Raw genomic sequence first — 15,672 nt, forward strand, 5'->3', positions numbered from 1 at the left:
CACTTTGCTTAATAAAACAAAACAAAAACAAATAAACAAACAAAAAAAACTGTGGAGTCAGTTTCGAAGCATGGCCACTCCATGTGTTAGAATAGAACTGCTGCATAGAGTTGCTTAACTAGACCTCTGTAAAAGCCTTCCAAAAAGTTCTTTGTTTCTACTCTTGCTCCCTCTTCAATCCGTTTTTCATATAGCAGCTAGAGTGATCTTTAAAAAATATAAACTGAGTTTTGTTACTTCCCTGATGTCAGTGGTTTCAAAATTCGTAAGATGGCCTACAAAGCCCTACAGGATTTCCTCTTGGCCTCCTGTCTCCCATCATCCCTAGTCAAACTCCCGGTTGGTCTCTATTCTTCAGCCTTACTGGCCTTTTTCCAGCACTTTCTCTCCACAGAGCTTTTAGCACTGTTTATTTTCCCCCTGCCTGGAGCATTGTAGCTCTCTCTCCTCACTGAACTGACTTACTGTCTTCACATCTCCGTTATTCCATGAGGTCTTCTCAGACAATTTAATATCTCTGTTCCTCCCATTATCAGTCTCTTAAATCACCCTTTGCTTTTTCTTCTTGGCTCATTGAAGTATATGATGAATATTTTATGAACTTTCTTTTTTAATATGTTTCTCAGTCACATGGCTGTAAGCTCTACAAGGATAAACTACGTTTACTCACCGCTTCCGTATGCCCACCTCCTAGCGCACATTTGTGGCTCTAATTTTACTGTGGCTTAAAGATATTGGAAAAATTCTCGAGAATTTCGTAAAGTATTAGGTCTTGGGGAGAAAACAAAATGCCACATGGACACAGAAACTGCATAGTTCAAAAATAGCATTTTTCTAATTGTTGCTTCTATGGCTGTTTGCAGACTGGTAAATACCATGGAAACACAAAAAGTTTAGATGACGCCTGGAACTTGCTAAATCAATTTAGCTCTTTTCTCTAATTGAAATGTCATCTCTGCTTAGGGATGGCATACCTAGCTCTTTTCCTTTGTGATTCAAATTCCCCTGTTGCTAAGAGATGTGTATAAATGCTTCATTCATTCTGAGGTCCAGTGTTTTACTGCAGAAGCAGTGTATCTCATCACTCAGTACCTTTAGAACTATCAGTGATATAAGACAACTGCTGCCTTAGAGATAGGCGCAGGCTTGGTGGGCCAGGACATAAGAGCAACTTTAGAAGATAGTCTAAGGTCAGAGTTCATCTTCTGATCCAACTCTGTGAGTTGAACATGATTCTCTTGGCCTTCACTGCTCCTGCAATTCTGAGTTGGCCTGGCATAATGGCCCAGTGACCAACAGGACGGTGTTATGGATTGAATTGTGTCCTTCAGAAATATGTATTGTAAGTCCTAATCGCTATACCTGTGGTTAAAATCCCATTTGAGAATGAGTTTTCTTTGTTATGTTAATAAAGCAGTATTAGTGTAGGTTGTGGCTGTCATTCATTTCCATAGGCAAGTACTGTATCTATGGTTTGCCAGCATATTCCTAATTTTTCCATAAATGTGGCCATACCCCTCCCCTACCAGATCAGACTCACAATTCAGTGCTAAAAAAGGGGCCCAGAGATTCACCACCACTGACCAATACTTGGAACTCACTGCTAAATCAGATTCTCTCCTTCACTCTGTAGCTCAAATTTGCCATAGTTTGTAGAACCAGACCACTTCCTTACTCCTCTGACTGAAGCATCATTTTCCATCAGCCTTGTAGCTGAATGTATTTCCTCTACCTGGGTTGATAGCCAGCATAGCATTCCTCTCCCTCTCCAAGACTTTATCTTGGGCCTACCAGGCTCCTTCAGAATTTATCTTGTCACTAGAAACCCAGGTGAGTAGCTAGACCGCTGCCTCTCCTGGCCCTTCTCAATGGCATAATGCCCAATGGATGAGTTTTTTGGTCTGGGTAGAATATATAGAGCCTACCCTGGATTCTCTGCCCACATGTCTATTCCTCTCTCATAGTAGAACCACTACTTCTGATTGATATACCCTCCCTAGGTGCTGACCCAATCCATCAAGAAGCAGCACGCTCTGGACACATTAGCCAGATACCGTGTTCTGTCTGAAGAACCACACTTCCTCTCAGGGCCCCCTCTCTGCCAGTGCAAGGTTTGAATGAATTCCATGTCTTGCTCTTCTTGAGCTTCCCGAAACACTGAAGTCCCCTAGGTCATCACGTTTCTAATTAAGTTATATCACACAGAAAAACTCCTATGTAAATAAAGCCTAAGTTTAATCTCTAATGATTCTGAGATTCCAGTATCGTAGAAATGATATTTTCAATCCACAGAAAAAGATGTATAAGATACGTACATAAGTTTTCTGTAATAGAATCAGTCCTGTCTTCTTAGGAACCTGTATAATTGTCTCTCTCTCTTTTTTTTTTTTTTTTTTTTCTTTTGCTACCTCTCTCTCTCTTCCTTGGCTCCAAAAATAAAAGAAGAAATGGAGGGCAGATGGGAAGAACTGGTTCTGTCTGGGCATATCATGTTCCCATTGAGGCTCCCACTGGGATGGAGTTTAACTTAAAAGACAAGAACTTACCACTTTTTTTGTCAGGGCTAGGACATCTTCCTCTTGTAGCAATGGAAGCCTGATTATCCGTTTCCAAAAAGACAGGGTCACTACCTAAACAAGAAATATTCAGAAACCTGGTTAATGTATAATAATTATGGACTGCTTTTCTTATTTGTCAGGTACTGTTTTAAGTATTATCTCTTAGTTTATTTAACCCTTGAATCTATAAGGTAGGTATTATAATTAGCCACATTTTTGCATCTAAGGAGATAGAGGCAAAAGAGATTATGCACAAGGTCAAACATGAGATAAGGGTCAAAGCTGGCATTGGAACATCTACTAACATCCATGTTCTTAGCTGCTACATGATCAGGTAAGTCTTCTAAATATAATTCTGGCACAAGTATAATTATTTAAAATATTTTATATATTAGCCAGTTGTCATTTACAACATTATGTTTGCTTATTATCTATGGTTTATGGATTGTATTTATTGATAAGAAATACTTCAAATATTCTAGCTTCTTCTGTAAAATATTAAATATATTATAGATCTTCTTCACCTCTTGTCCTTGGATTATTGGAAAAATTGCCACACATGCTAAACAAAGCACACATTAACTAAACATTTGCCCAGGGAAAAAGAATTGCTTTGCTAAGATCAACTATTTTAAAAGTGTGTGTTTCTGAAGAGGGTTTCTCCCTTTATCATGTTTCACTCTGAACATTAATTCTCTAACGTTACCTGTATGATCATTTTATAGAATGATAATAAACATCATGATTATTATTTTGTCAAATTTCCATTCTCCAAAACTTTGGTTTGCTCCTAATTCTTACAATTAATATTGTTGATATCTCCTTTTACTGCTTTACGCAATAGGAACCTAATATCATTGTGTATTTCCAAGTCTGTAATATCATCCCATTTAAAAAAATTGAATTTGGGGGAAAACAAAAGGAAATAAGCATCTTAAAAGTGATTTGAGTTTATTTTAGCTAAAATTTTCAATAAAGTAACATAAACGTTATCATATCCGGGGATTTGTTAGACTTGATGAGCTTTGGGATGTCCTTTTTTGTTTGTTACTAAATCCCAAAGGAAAGCTGAGGTTGTTAATAAAATTTTATTATCTTTGTGGTGTAGTCTATAACTACAAGTTCACTATTCACTCTCCAATGAGAAAAGAGGGAAAGAAATCTCATTAGATACAAAAAAACAAATGCAAGTAAAATGTCCTCAATACAAAAAGATGCATCAATTCATAGAAAACACATTAACTTTCCAAATGCCCCAAACTTGAGAAATGATTTGAATATTTAATTTGGTCTCACTGCTGCAGAGACCCACAGCCTCCATGTGCCTGTCTTTGTAACTGTTTAACTTATTTCATTTTAATATTCTTTGATACTCTCCAAATTGCAGCAAATCTCCTAGTCAGGTTCATCCAGGGAACAGCAGAAGGCTTTGAAGTGGTAGGTAAGTCTTTTTAAAACAAATATTTGGCAAATAGAATTGTATATTCATAAAGTTTCCCAGTTTTCCCTTAGGTTGTAATAAGTCTCAGCCACACCGTGATGGGTAGAAGAGGTGCACTGGTTCTTTCTGGGAGCTTTTAACTAGTTTCCGTGCAGATAATAAACATTTACAGTTTCTTCACTTTTCTATGGACCACAACTCCCACTTCCTCTTTTCTTTTGTCCTTGTGTCTCCCTTTCTACTTGTGCGCTACTCTTGACCCCTCTTTTTTGATGAAGAGACTTATGGAGATAGAAGAAACTCTCAGTGGTGAGCTTCATCCCCTTCCCTGTGCTGTCCTTGGCTCAAACAGGGAGAGTGGGGCCAGAGTCCCAAGCAGAAACTGTAATTAGAGCATTCACGTCCCACTGTTGGAACCTGCCAACAGGTGCAATCATTATGTTTGAGTTTCTTCAAGACCATTGGTGTCTAGATCTCATGAATTTTTATAATTATAAATTACACTAAAGAGGGGCCCAGGGGCATTTGGGATTTCAATAAAGAATCATATTTCAAATCAGTTTATCCTTTTCTATGTTCTACTGCCAACACTCAAGGCCAGAGTAGTTGCTTTGCTTCAAACAGAGAGAACAGAACTCTAGCTCTGGCTCAAGCCCTGGAGGTTAAGTATAAGAATTAAATTTCTTTTAAAATTCTACTTCAGCATCTTCCCAAAATTTCAATCTGTCTAAAATTTTAACCATTATAATAAAGTCTGTGGTCCTAAATCTCTAATTCAAAAGTTTCTAAAAGTAAAAAGTGTGTTTTCTTATTGCATATTTCTTTTTTTCCAGAGCATCTTTTTCATTGTGACGTCAATCTGAAATACTTCAAGTAACTTTAAGAACTAACCCAACCACACAATTATAGAGAATAAGACATGAAGCATTTCTATAAATACCAAATTGTGGGCCATATTTGATTTCAAAGTAGCATTTTTAGGATTTTACTTTTTTTCTCTTTGTCATGTTGCCCAATCCATTCATGTTGTTGTTGTCATTTGGTGCCATTGAGTTGGTTCTGACTCATAGCTACCCTATGTACAACAGAACGAAACACGCCCCAGTCCTGCATTTTTCTCACAATGATTGCTACGTTTGAGCCCATTGTTCAAGCCGCTGTGTCAATTCAACTCATTGGGGGTCTCCCTCTTTTTCACTGACCCTTGACTTTACCAAGCATTACGTCTTTCGCCAGTAATGGGTCCCTCCTGATAACATGTCTAAAGTATGTGAGATGAAGTTTCTCCACCCTTGCTTCTAAGGAGTATTCTGGATATATTTCTTCCAAAACAGATTTGTTTGTTCTTCTTGAGGTCCATGGTATAGTCAATATTCTTTGCCAACATCATAATTCAGAGACATCGATTCTTCTTCAGTCTTCTTTATTCGTTGTTCAGCTTTTACATGCATATAAGGTGATTGAAAATACCATGGTCAATTTTTTCAGAATTAGATTGCCAGGTCCTTCTTCCTAGTCTATCTTAGTCTGGAAGGTCCACTGAAACTTGTCCACGAGGGGTGACCCTGCTGGTGTTTAAAATACCGGTGGCATGGCTTCCTGGATCACAGCAACACACAAGCCGCCACAATACGACAAACTAGCAGTTCAGTGTTTGGAATCCATTCATGAGGGAGAGATTAAAAAGAAGTCCTAATTTTTTATGGACCTTGACATTTTTCTCCAAACTTTTCTACAGCTTTATCATATATATAATATATTTTAATTTTTCATTTTAAATGCTACATGTATACCGACAAACTGAAATAGGAGATGGATGTTATTAAATCTCTCGGTTATAAATTGTGTTTTAAGACATCCCTTTAGTCAATAAACACATATAAACACACATCTCCTTGTAATAAAACTAAAAAATCATTTTATGCTTTAGCGCTTAGATAGAGTTGGGGCTAAAAAGTTATATGAAGAACAAATAGTTAAAAAAAAAAAAATCAAACTCAATTCCAGATATATTCTGTTCATGGGCTTATAAGCACAGTGTGTCATGTTTTCATTAGCAAAAGTCAGATAAAAATAAAAGAAACCAAACAGAAACACAAGACTGGAACTAGGGGAAAAGTATAGCACAGTTTATTTCTCAATACTTAACTTCTTACTCTTTCATTATATTCTCCCTTACTTCCAGCATACAAAGCCATCAAGATCTCCCCTAAGTAGTCCATTTCTTGGGGAAGCATATGAAAATTATTAAAGTATCTCTTAGATTTTGAGTTCCTTTGTCCAAATCAACAATATAATATTTTTGTCCTACCTAATTCACACCTTGATTCCTTAAATAATTAAAACGAGTATAAGAATACAGCAGTTTAAAAAACACAGTAGTTCATATTAGCCAAGGTACTGGTTTTAATACATTCTGCAGTGGCTCCACTAAGGTTTCAGTGACAGGAAATTTGGATGAAGAAAGATCGTAGTGATGACCTATATTGTATTTGAGCCCTTGAACTCAAGGAGAAAAATATCTCGATAATTAATTAATTAATTTACTATAAGTTTATTTAATCAATAAGTCATTATCTATTGTTTACCATGTACCGGGCACTGTTTTTAATGTTTTAGAAACATTAGTTAATTTAACTTTCATAACAACTCTACAAAATAGGGTCTAATGATTTCATCCTTCTTTAAAAGAAGAAGAAACTGAAGTGCTGAGGGGTTAAAAAAAATGTACTGAGGGTCCCAAAGCCCAGAAATGGTGAATATCCTTGTTCCAGAGGCCATGGTCTTTATCACTATGCTATGCTTCAAGATAAATCTAAAATAGGGTCTCAAGTACTTTGAAATATTTAAAACCCTCTGAATTTGTATTCAAAATTTTGTACAACTTTTTATATACTTATTTGATGGAGGTGAGATTGGGATTTTGTATTGGATGATCTATAGCTTTGATCAGTTTTATAAAAAAAATCTAGAACAACAAAATCTACAATCCTTGGTAAAGAAGGAATTTTTCTTTTCCTTAATCAAGCGGACCGTATAACCAAACTTCTTTGTGTTTCCCACCCTAGAAACTGGAAGCCTAAACTATTTTGCAAGGATTGTTTTCTCAAATAATTTATTTTAACCCAAAGAATGACCAGCTTTGAGACTGACCACCCACATGTAATTGTAGCAATTACATGCGGCATATCATTGGCCAAAGAAGCTGTCATACAGGAAAGAGTTGAGCAATCAACCCTACTACATGGAAGTCCAGGGAAATTTTCCAAAGCCTTCCTGCCAAAGACAATCTTCAAACTGGATGTTTGCATGGGAAAGAATGGAAAGGTCATAAGGAAAGTTTTTGCTATCATCTGACTTATCAGAGTGGGTGAACTGATATCAGATGCACAATACAAAGCAATACAAAAAAATTAAGAAACACAGAGTATGTGGAGACTGAGGAAGATTAAAACCTGTGTCAGGTAAGATCAGGGGAGGAAAAAAAGAGAGAAAGAAGGGAGGCTTTGCTGAAGCAATAAAATTAGCTTGAAACTCTTCTTGCCGTAGAGGAGTCCAGACTTCTGAACTAAAAAAAAAAAAAAAAAAAACAACTCATTTTGTGAGGCAATACTGGGGAAAGAGAATATAAAACTAGAGCAAAATGTGTAATGTGATAAAGAATATACCATAGAGGATGGATAAATATAGTCCACATGTCTGTAGACACACATGCATATGTGCCTCTCTCTACACATATGGAGAGTAAAGTATTTCTCTAGAAGAATCAGGGTTAAAGGAGGCAGATCAGGATGATAGGTGGTAGGTACAAAAGGAGGGGAGTAGAGAACTAACAGAATCAGTTAGGAGGTGTCCTTTGAGATGGCTAGTGGTCTACCTATATTTATGTTCTCCCTTTAGCAGTGTGGAGCTGTTGCTGGTAGGTAGCTGCCCATCCTTTGACTATATTTTCCAGCCTACTAACTGTGGCCATACAACTAGTTCACGTCAGTAGAATCTGAATAGAAATGTCATGCACCACTCCCTAAGCCAAGCCTATAGGAAACCCCATGTTTTCCCTTTATATTGCTATCTTCAAGAGACTCCAAGACCCTATGGACTGACAGAACTCCAGGGTGGAAAGAGTCCGAGTCTCTAAATTTTGACACAGAGAAGTTACTGCCAGCCTGAAAAAATCACATTAGATTATTTGTGAGTAAGAAATAAAATTCTATTGTATTGAGCCACTAAAATTTTGAGGGTTGTTTGTTACAGTTGTTAATATTGACCTAATTTTTTATATATATATATGGAGCTGTGGTGGCACAGTGGTTAAGAGCTATGGTGAGCTACGGCTGCTAACCAAAATATCGGCAATTCAAATTCACCAGCCGCTCCTTGGAAACCCTATGGGGCAGTTCTACTCTGTCCTATAGGATCACTATAAGTCAGAATCGACTGGATGGCAACAGGTTTATAAATACACACACACACACACACACACACACTCACACACATATGTATATATATATTATCCACCAGGATTTTTATCCACCAGGAAAGAAATAATAGTAAGTATATTGTCAGTTAACAAAACTTTTGTCTGCTACTCACTGCTTCTGATTCATGGACTCATGATTGACACCTATCAAATATAAATCATTAAGATCAAGAAGGTTATCAAAACCTTCTGAGCTCTTGAGAAGGAAACTGAAAAAAACAGGAAGGAATGATGAAAATATTTTCTTTTATCCTTCACTGAACTTTGGCAGGTTGACAAGAAGGTGAATGGAAGACTTGAGAAATAAATGGGTGCCCAAATGCACGGGGTCTAAGACTGAAGTCTGAGGCCTTTCTTAGGGCTGAAGATCTCCCAAGCCCCAGGAGCAAGTGACTTGCCCAAGAAGAAGCTTTAAAGTAGCTGTAGGGAAGTGAGAAGACTTTTTTTTTTCCTAAAGGATCAAGTGACTATGGAGAACATAAGATGTGATGAGAACAAAGGGATAACAAGAATATTATTAGGTAAAAAAAAAAAAAAAAATTCCGAAGTGATGGGGAGAATAATGGTGCCCCCAAAGTGTCCGCATTCTAATCCCTGGAAGCTGTGAATATATTATGCTATATGGCAAAGGAGTAATTCAGATTGTAGGTGGAATTAAGTTTACTAACGAACTGCCCTTAAAAATGAGAAGATTGCCCTGGATAATCCAGGCATGTTGAATATAATAACAAGAGTCCTTTAAATGTGGGAGAGTCCTTGAAATGTGTCCATTTAGAGATTTGAAGATGCTATCCTAGTGACTTTGAAGATAACGAGGATATGAACCAAGGGCTACAGGTAGCCTCTAAACACTGCAAAATGCAAGAAAATAGATTCTTCCCTAGAGGCTCCAGAAAGTAATGCAGCCCTGCTGAAGCCTTGATTTTAGCCCAGTAAAGTCCATTTAAGACTTCTGAGCCCCAGAACTGTAAAGTAATAAAAACATGTGTTGTTTTAAGCCATCAAGTTTGTGGTTTAAGTTATTACAGAATCAATAGGAAGCTAATACAGCTGTGTTCTTACACATTTCTATGCTACTAAATAGAACAGGGAGAATAAAAAAAGTGAACTTGAGAGTTTCATCTGGCTTTGATGACTGTTTGATATCAATAGTGGAGGATACTATTCTGGACCTAATTCCAATCAGTACAATAATATTGGTTATTTAGTAGGGAAGTAATGAAACCTTGTCAAATAATGATCTTGAGCTTAATGATTACCAAGCAGAAAAGCTTTGTCCTTGCTTCTCCATCCTCCCTCCGTGCCCTCAGCATTTCTCCTCTGGACGACTGAAACAGCCTCCTAAATGGCCTCCATCCATACATCTAAATTTTTTCAATTCGTAAGCCATACTACTGTTAAAGAAATTATTAATTCTCTCAATTCACTTACCATTGCTTGCAAGATGAAGTTTAAACTTTATTGTATAGGGTGCAAGCCTGTCCATAAATTCTGGCTTCGGCTGACTTATCATTTTATCTCTTCCTTTGAGTTTCAGTCATACTGAAATGCTTACATTTTCTTCAAACAGATTAGGGTATATTAAGGCTCCATAGCTTTGTTCAGACTGGTCTTGTTCCAGAAATTTCATCCTCGCTCCCATACCCCAACAACTACAACCCACCTCAAAAAATCCAGTTTTTCTGAGAAACTGAGTGAAAGCAACACCCCTCAAAGATCTTCATAACTACTCCTCCATTCTTCCAGGAAAATTTTAGCTTTATTAGCAGGAAAAGGATAATTCAGTAGTCCCAGGTTGCTCAAACCTTGCACATTCCCAAAAAGGCCTGTCATCAGGACTGACCCTTGGCTAGCTTCTGAGTGATAAACTCTCAACCCTTGGAATACTCTGCCTTGTAAGTGTTTTTGTATGCTTGCGGTCTTGGGCCATCTGTATCATTTCGACCAGATCAGTTTATTCTAATAATGTTTTTGCTTGGGTGGAGGGTAGAATTTGAGTAGCTGAGATGAGCCAATAAAACCCTAGATGCCAAGACTCAATTGAGTTTCTCTGATTGGCAACACTTTGCAGGTGTTCTGACACATGGTTGCTGGGAGAAATAAGTGCATACCTGTGCAACTTCCCTGGAAGTGGACACCTGGAAGCTTTTGACTGGTTTCTCCGGACTTCATATCATCTGTCTTCTCCCTTGCTGATCTTTATCTGTATCGTTTCACTGCAGTGAACAGTAACTGTGAATATAACAGCCTTTTTGAGTCTGGTGAGTTCTTCTAGAAAATCATTGAGCTTGAGGGTGGTCTTGGGGACCCTCAATATACCTTTCTTCCTCTTGCCTTCCCTATACCACATACAAAACAACGAAAATAGGATGTATAACACCTTATTATACTTAGCTGCTTAGACATCTGTCTCTTGTTAAGATCAATGAATGCAGTGACTATGTCTTATTCATCTATTTCACCATCAAGCTTAAAAATGCTTGTTGAATGTAAGTGAAATAAAGTCCCCTTCAACTCGACAGCAACCAGTTTAAATGAGTTTAGTAAGATCACAGCCAAGAAAGCCCTACGGAGTTCTGCTCTGAAATATATTAGGTCACCATGAGTTGGAATTGACTCAAAGGCAATTAGCAGTTTAGAAGCTTGTAGAAACCACAATGAGATATCACTTTGGAAAAGGTCTGGCAGTTTATTACAAGAGTAAACTTACATTGTTCTTATTATCTAGTAATTCTAATCTCTATGTTTTTACTCAAATTAAAACATATGTCAACAAAAAGGCTTGTACAAAAATATTTATAGCAGCATTATTAATAATAGCAAAAATTGAAATGTGCCCATCGATTAAAAAATGGATAAATAAATAATACATTTATACAATGGAATACATTAGTAAAAAGTAACTACTGATACACAGCAACATGGGCGAATCTTAAAACATGCTAAGTGAAAGCCTGACACAAAAGATTACATTCTGTATGAATCCATTTATATGAAGTTCCAAAATAGGCAAAAATAATTTATGGTGAAAAAAAAAAATCAGAATAGTGGTTGCCTCTCAGGGGAATGGGTAGGAATTCACTGGAAAGAGGCGTGAGAGAACTTTCGAGGGTAATAGAATGTTCTGATTCTTAATTGGGGTATAAACATTTATCAAAACTTATTTAACTGTATACTTAAAACAGGCAAATTTTGTTGCAAATAAATTTTACATTAATAGGAAAAAAATCCATAATCAAGTGTTTTATTGAAGTTAGTGATATGATGATCAAGTATCTAAGGAAAAGTATATTAATATCTGTAACTTACTTTAAAAAGCAACAAAAAATAAGATGGATTGATGGATGGATAGGTTATAAAACTAGTATAACAAAATATTAACTGTATTGTTAGTGTTGTTAGGTGCCACCAAGTCGGTTCCGACTCATAACGACCCTATGGACAATAGCATGAAACACTGCCTGGTCCGGCACCATCCTCACAGTCATTGTTATGCTTGAGCCATTGTTGCAGCCACTGTGTCAATCCATCCCGTTGAGCATCTTCGTCTTTTTTGCTGACCTTCTACTTTACTAAGCATGATGACTTTCTCCAGGGGTTGATCACTCCTGATAACACATCTCCAAGTATATGAGATGAAGTCTTACCACCCTTGCTTCCAAGGAGCATTCTGATTGTACTTCTTCCAAGACAGGTTTGTCCATTCTTTTGGCAGTCTATCGTATATTCAATATTCTTCACCAACACCACAATTCAAAGGCATCAATTCTTCTTCCATCTTCCTTATTCATCGTCCAGCTTTCACATGCATATGATGCAATTGAAAATACCATGGCTTGGGTCAGGCGCTCTTAGTCCTTAGGGTGACATTTTTGCTTTTTAACACTTTAAAGAGATCTCTTGTAGCAGATTTGCCCAATGCAGTGCATCTTATGATTTCTTGACTGCTGCTTCCGTGGGGGAAACCCTGGTGGTATAGTGGTTAAGAGCTACCGCGGCTAACCAAAAGGTCTGCAGTTTGAATCCACCAGGTGCTCCTTGGAAACTCTATGGGGCAGTTCTACTCTGTTCATGGAAACCCTGGTGGAGTAGTGGTTAAGTGCTATGGCTGCTAACCAAAAGGTCAGCAGTTCAAGTCTACCAGGCACTCCTCGGAAACTCTATGGGGCAGTTGTGCTCTGTCGTATAGGATCGCTATGAGTTGGAATCAACTCAACGGCAATGGGTTTGGGTGTTTTTGCTTCCATGGGTGTTGATTGTGGATCCAAGTACAATGAAGTCCTTGACAACCTCAATCTTTTCTCTGTTTATCATGATGTTGCTTATAGGTTCAGTTGTGAGAATTTTTGTTTTCTTTATGTTGAGGTGCAATCCATACTGAATGCTGTGGTCTTCATCGGTAAGCTTTTCGAGTCCTCTTTCACTTTCAGCAAGCAAGGTTGTGTCATCTGCACAATACAGGCTGTTAATGAGTCTTCCTCCAATCCTGACGCCCTGTCTTCATTGTATAGTCCAGTTTCTTGGATTATTTGCTCAGCATACAGATTGACTAGGTACCACCTTGACACACACCTTGCCTTACTTTAAACCACACGGTATCCCCTTGTTCTGTTCCAACGACTGCCTCTTGATCCACGTAAAGGTTCCTCATGAGCACAACTAAGTGTTCTGGAATTCCAGTTCTTCGCGATGTTATCCATAATTCTTTATGATCCATACAGTCGAATGCCTTAGCATAGTCAATAAAACACAGGTAAACATCTTCCTGGTATTCTCTGCTTTCAGCCAGAATCTATCTGACATCCGCAATGATGTTTCTGGTTCCAAGTCCTCTTCTAAATGTGGCTTGAATTTCTGGCAGTTCCCTGTCAATATGCAGTATATGCTGCAGCCGCTTTTGAATGATCTTCAGCAAAATTTTGCTTGCGTGTGTTATTAATGATATTGTTAGATAATTTTCACATTCAATTGGATCACCTTTCTTGGGAATAGACATAAATATGGATCTCTTCCAGTTGGTTGGCCAAGTAGCTGTCTTTCATTTTTTTCGGCATAGGCGAGTGAGCACTTCCAGTGCTGCATCCATTTGTTGAAACATCTTAATTGGTATTCCATCAGCTCCTGGAGCCTTGCTTTTCACCAGTGCTTTCAGTGAAGCTCGGATTTCTTCCTTCAGTACCATTGGTTCCTGATCATATGTTACCTCCTAAAATGGATGAATGTCAACCAATTCTTTTTGGTACAATGACTCTGTATGTTCCTTCCATCTTCTTCTTCTTTTATTTTTATTCTACTTTAGATGAAGGTTTTCACAGCAAACAAATTTCTCAGTGAACTATTAACACACATATTGTTTTGTGACACAGATTGACAATCCCTTGACATGTCAACACTCTCCCCTTCTCAAGAAGCTTGAGTTCCCCATTACTAGCTTTCCTATCTCCTCCTGCCTTCTCATCTTTCCCCTGGGCTGGTGTGCCCATTTAGTCTCATTTTGTTTTATGGGCCTGTTTAATCTTTGGCTGAAGGGTGAACCTCAAGACGGACTTTGTTATCAAGCTATTTGCTATAAGAATGTCCAGGGGACATGCTTTCTGGGTTTTTCCAGCCTCTGTCACATCAGTAAGCCTGGTCTTTTTCTTTGGAGGAGGTAAGGATAGAATTTTGTTCTATGTTTTTCTCCATCTCTGTCAGGGACCCTCTACTGTGATCCCAGTCAGTGCCATTGGTGGTGGTAGCCAGGTACCATCTAGTTGTGCTGGACTCAGTCTCATGGAGGTTATTGTAGTTGTGGCCCATTAGGCCTTTGAACTAGTCTTCCCTTGTGTCTTTGATTTTATCCTTTCTCCCTTGATCCAGGTGGGGTGAGACCAGTGTAGTATCTTCGATGGTCGTTCACAAGCTTTTAAGACCCCAGACACTACTCACCAAAGTAGAATATAGAACATTTTCTTTATAAACTATGTTACATCAATTGAGCTGGATGTTCCCTGATACTAAGGTCCCCAGGCTCCTCAGCCCAGTAAAATGATCCCTCAGGGAGTTTGGATGTGTCCCGGTGCCTTGTACAAGTTGTGTCCCCTTCCCCAGCATTGTGTAATGTCTTAACCCTCACCAAAGTTACCACTTGTCTATTAAGTGTTTTTCCCTCCCATTGCTCCCTTCCCTCTTGTTTCTTTTTGTATGTAAACCTTTTCATGAGTTTTTATAGAGTGGTCTCGTACAATATTTGTTCTTTTGTGATTGACTTATTTCACCCAGCATAATGCCCACCAGATTCATCCATGTTGTGAGATTCTTCGAAGATTCATCATCGTTCTTTATTGTTGTGTACTATTCCACTGTGTGTATGTACCATAGTTTGTTTTCCATTCATCTGTTGATGGGCACCTATGTTGTTCTCATCTTTTTGCTGTGTTAACATAGCCCCATATTATAGCAAGATACATTGGATATTGGTAGAATTAGGTGGATTATTTCCTTGTTAAGGAGACCTGGTGGTGCAATGTTAAACGATGGGCCGCTAACCTAAAGGCAGGTGGTTGGAAGCCACCCAGCTACTCCTTGGGGGAAAAGGTTTTGTTATCTGCTCTCATAAATATTACAGCCTAGATATCACTGCCCCTATGGGGCAGTTCTACCCTGTCATAGAGGGTTGCTATGAATCGGAATCAACTTGACAGCACACGACAACAACAGTATCTTGCTAAATGTTTAAATTTAAACAAAAAGTAATACTTTTTACAAACCTGAAAGAGAGGTTTCTTGTGTTGTATCACAGTACTCTGCTCTTGATATTTTATCATTCAACAAATTCATCAGAGACTTAGAATAATTGGAGACATCTTTAAATAAGTAGGTGAAAATTCTTAACAAGACACAATAGTGAACAAAATCCAGCAATCATTTATGGAGTCCCTATATTGAGTAAAAATGTATTATTAGCAGAATATCTGACTTCAAGTCACTTTTAGTTATAGTCATTTAAACCACTTAGATTATCATATCAAAGCCTTATATTTGGTTTCAAAAATGCAAATAAATGTCCAATAACATATTGTATAAATTTGGTGTGTTTAGGTGATAAATATGTTCGTGCCTTAGTTAACTGTAAGCTGCTAACATACTACAGTGCTCTGTAGATGAATTAATTGAGTATTTACTAGAAATTTACTAGAGGAAATTTACTAGAG

General features: G+C 37.8%; 1 long non-coding RNA gene across 1 annotated transcript in view; it reads right to left on the minus strand.

The window, feature by feature from the left end:
- The window catches only part of LOC111749955 (uncharacterized), a 43,526-nt gene extending 32,553 nt beyond the window's left edge, over positions 1–10,973 (minus strand). The window contains exons 1-2 of the long non-coding RNA XR_002785114.2: positions 10,591–10,973; positions 2,547–2,630 (exon numbers count right to left, since the gene is read on the minus strand). This is a non-coding gene — a long non-coding RNA (uncharacterized LOC111749955). The remainder of the gene's footprint in view (positions 1–2,546; positions 2,631–10,590) is intronic.
- Positions 10,974–15,672: the final 4,699 nt, after the last annotated feature.

Source organism: Loxodonta africana, chromosome 2 (genome assembly GCF_030014295.1).
Source record: "Loxodonta africana isolate mLoxAfr1 chromosome 2, mLoxAfr1.hap2, whole genome shotgun sequence".
NCBI lineage: Eukaryota > Metazoa > Chordata > Mammalia > Proboscidea > Elephantidae > Loxodonta > Loxodonta africana.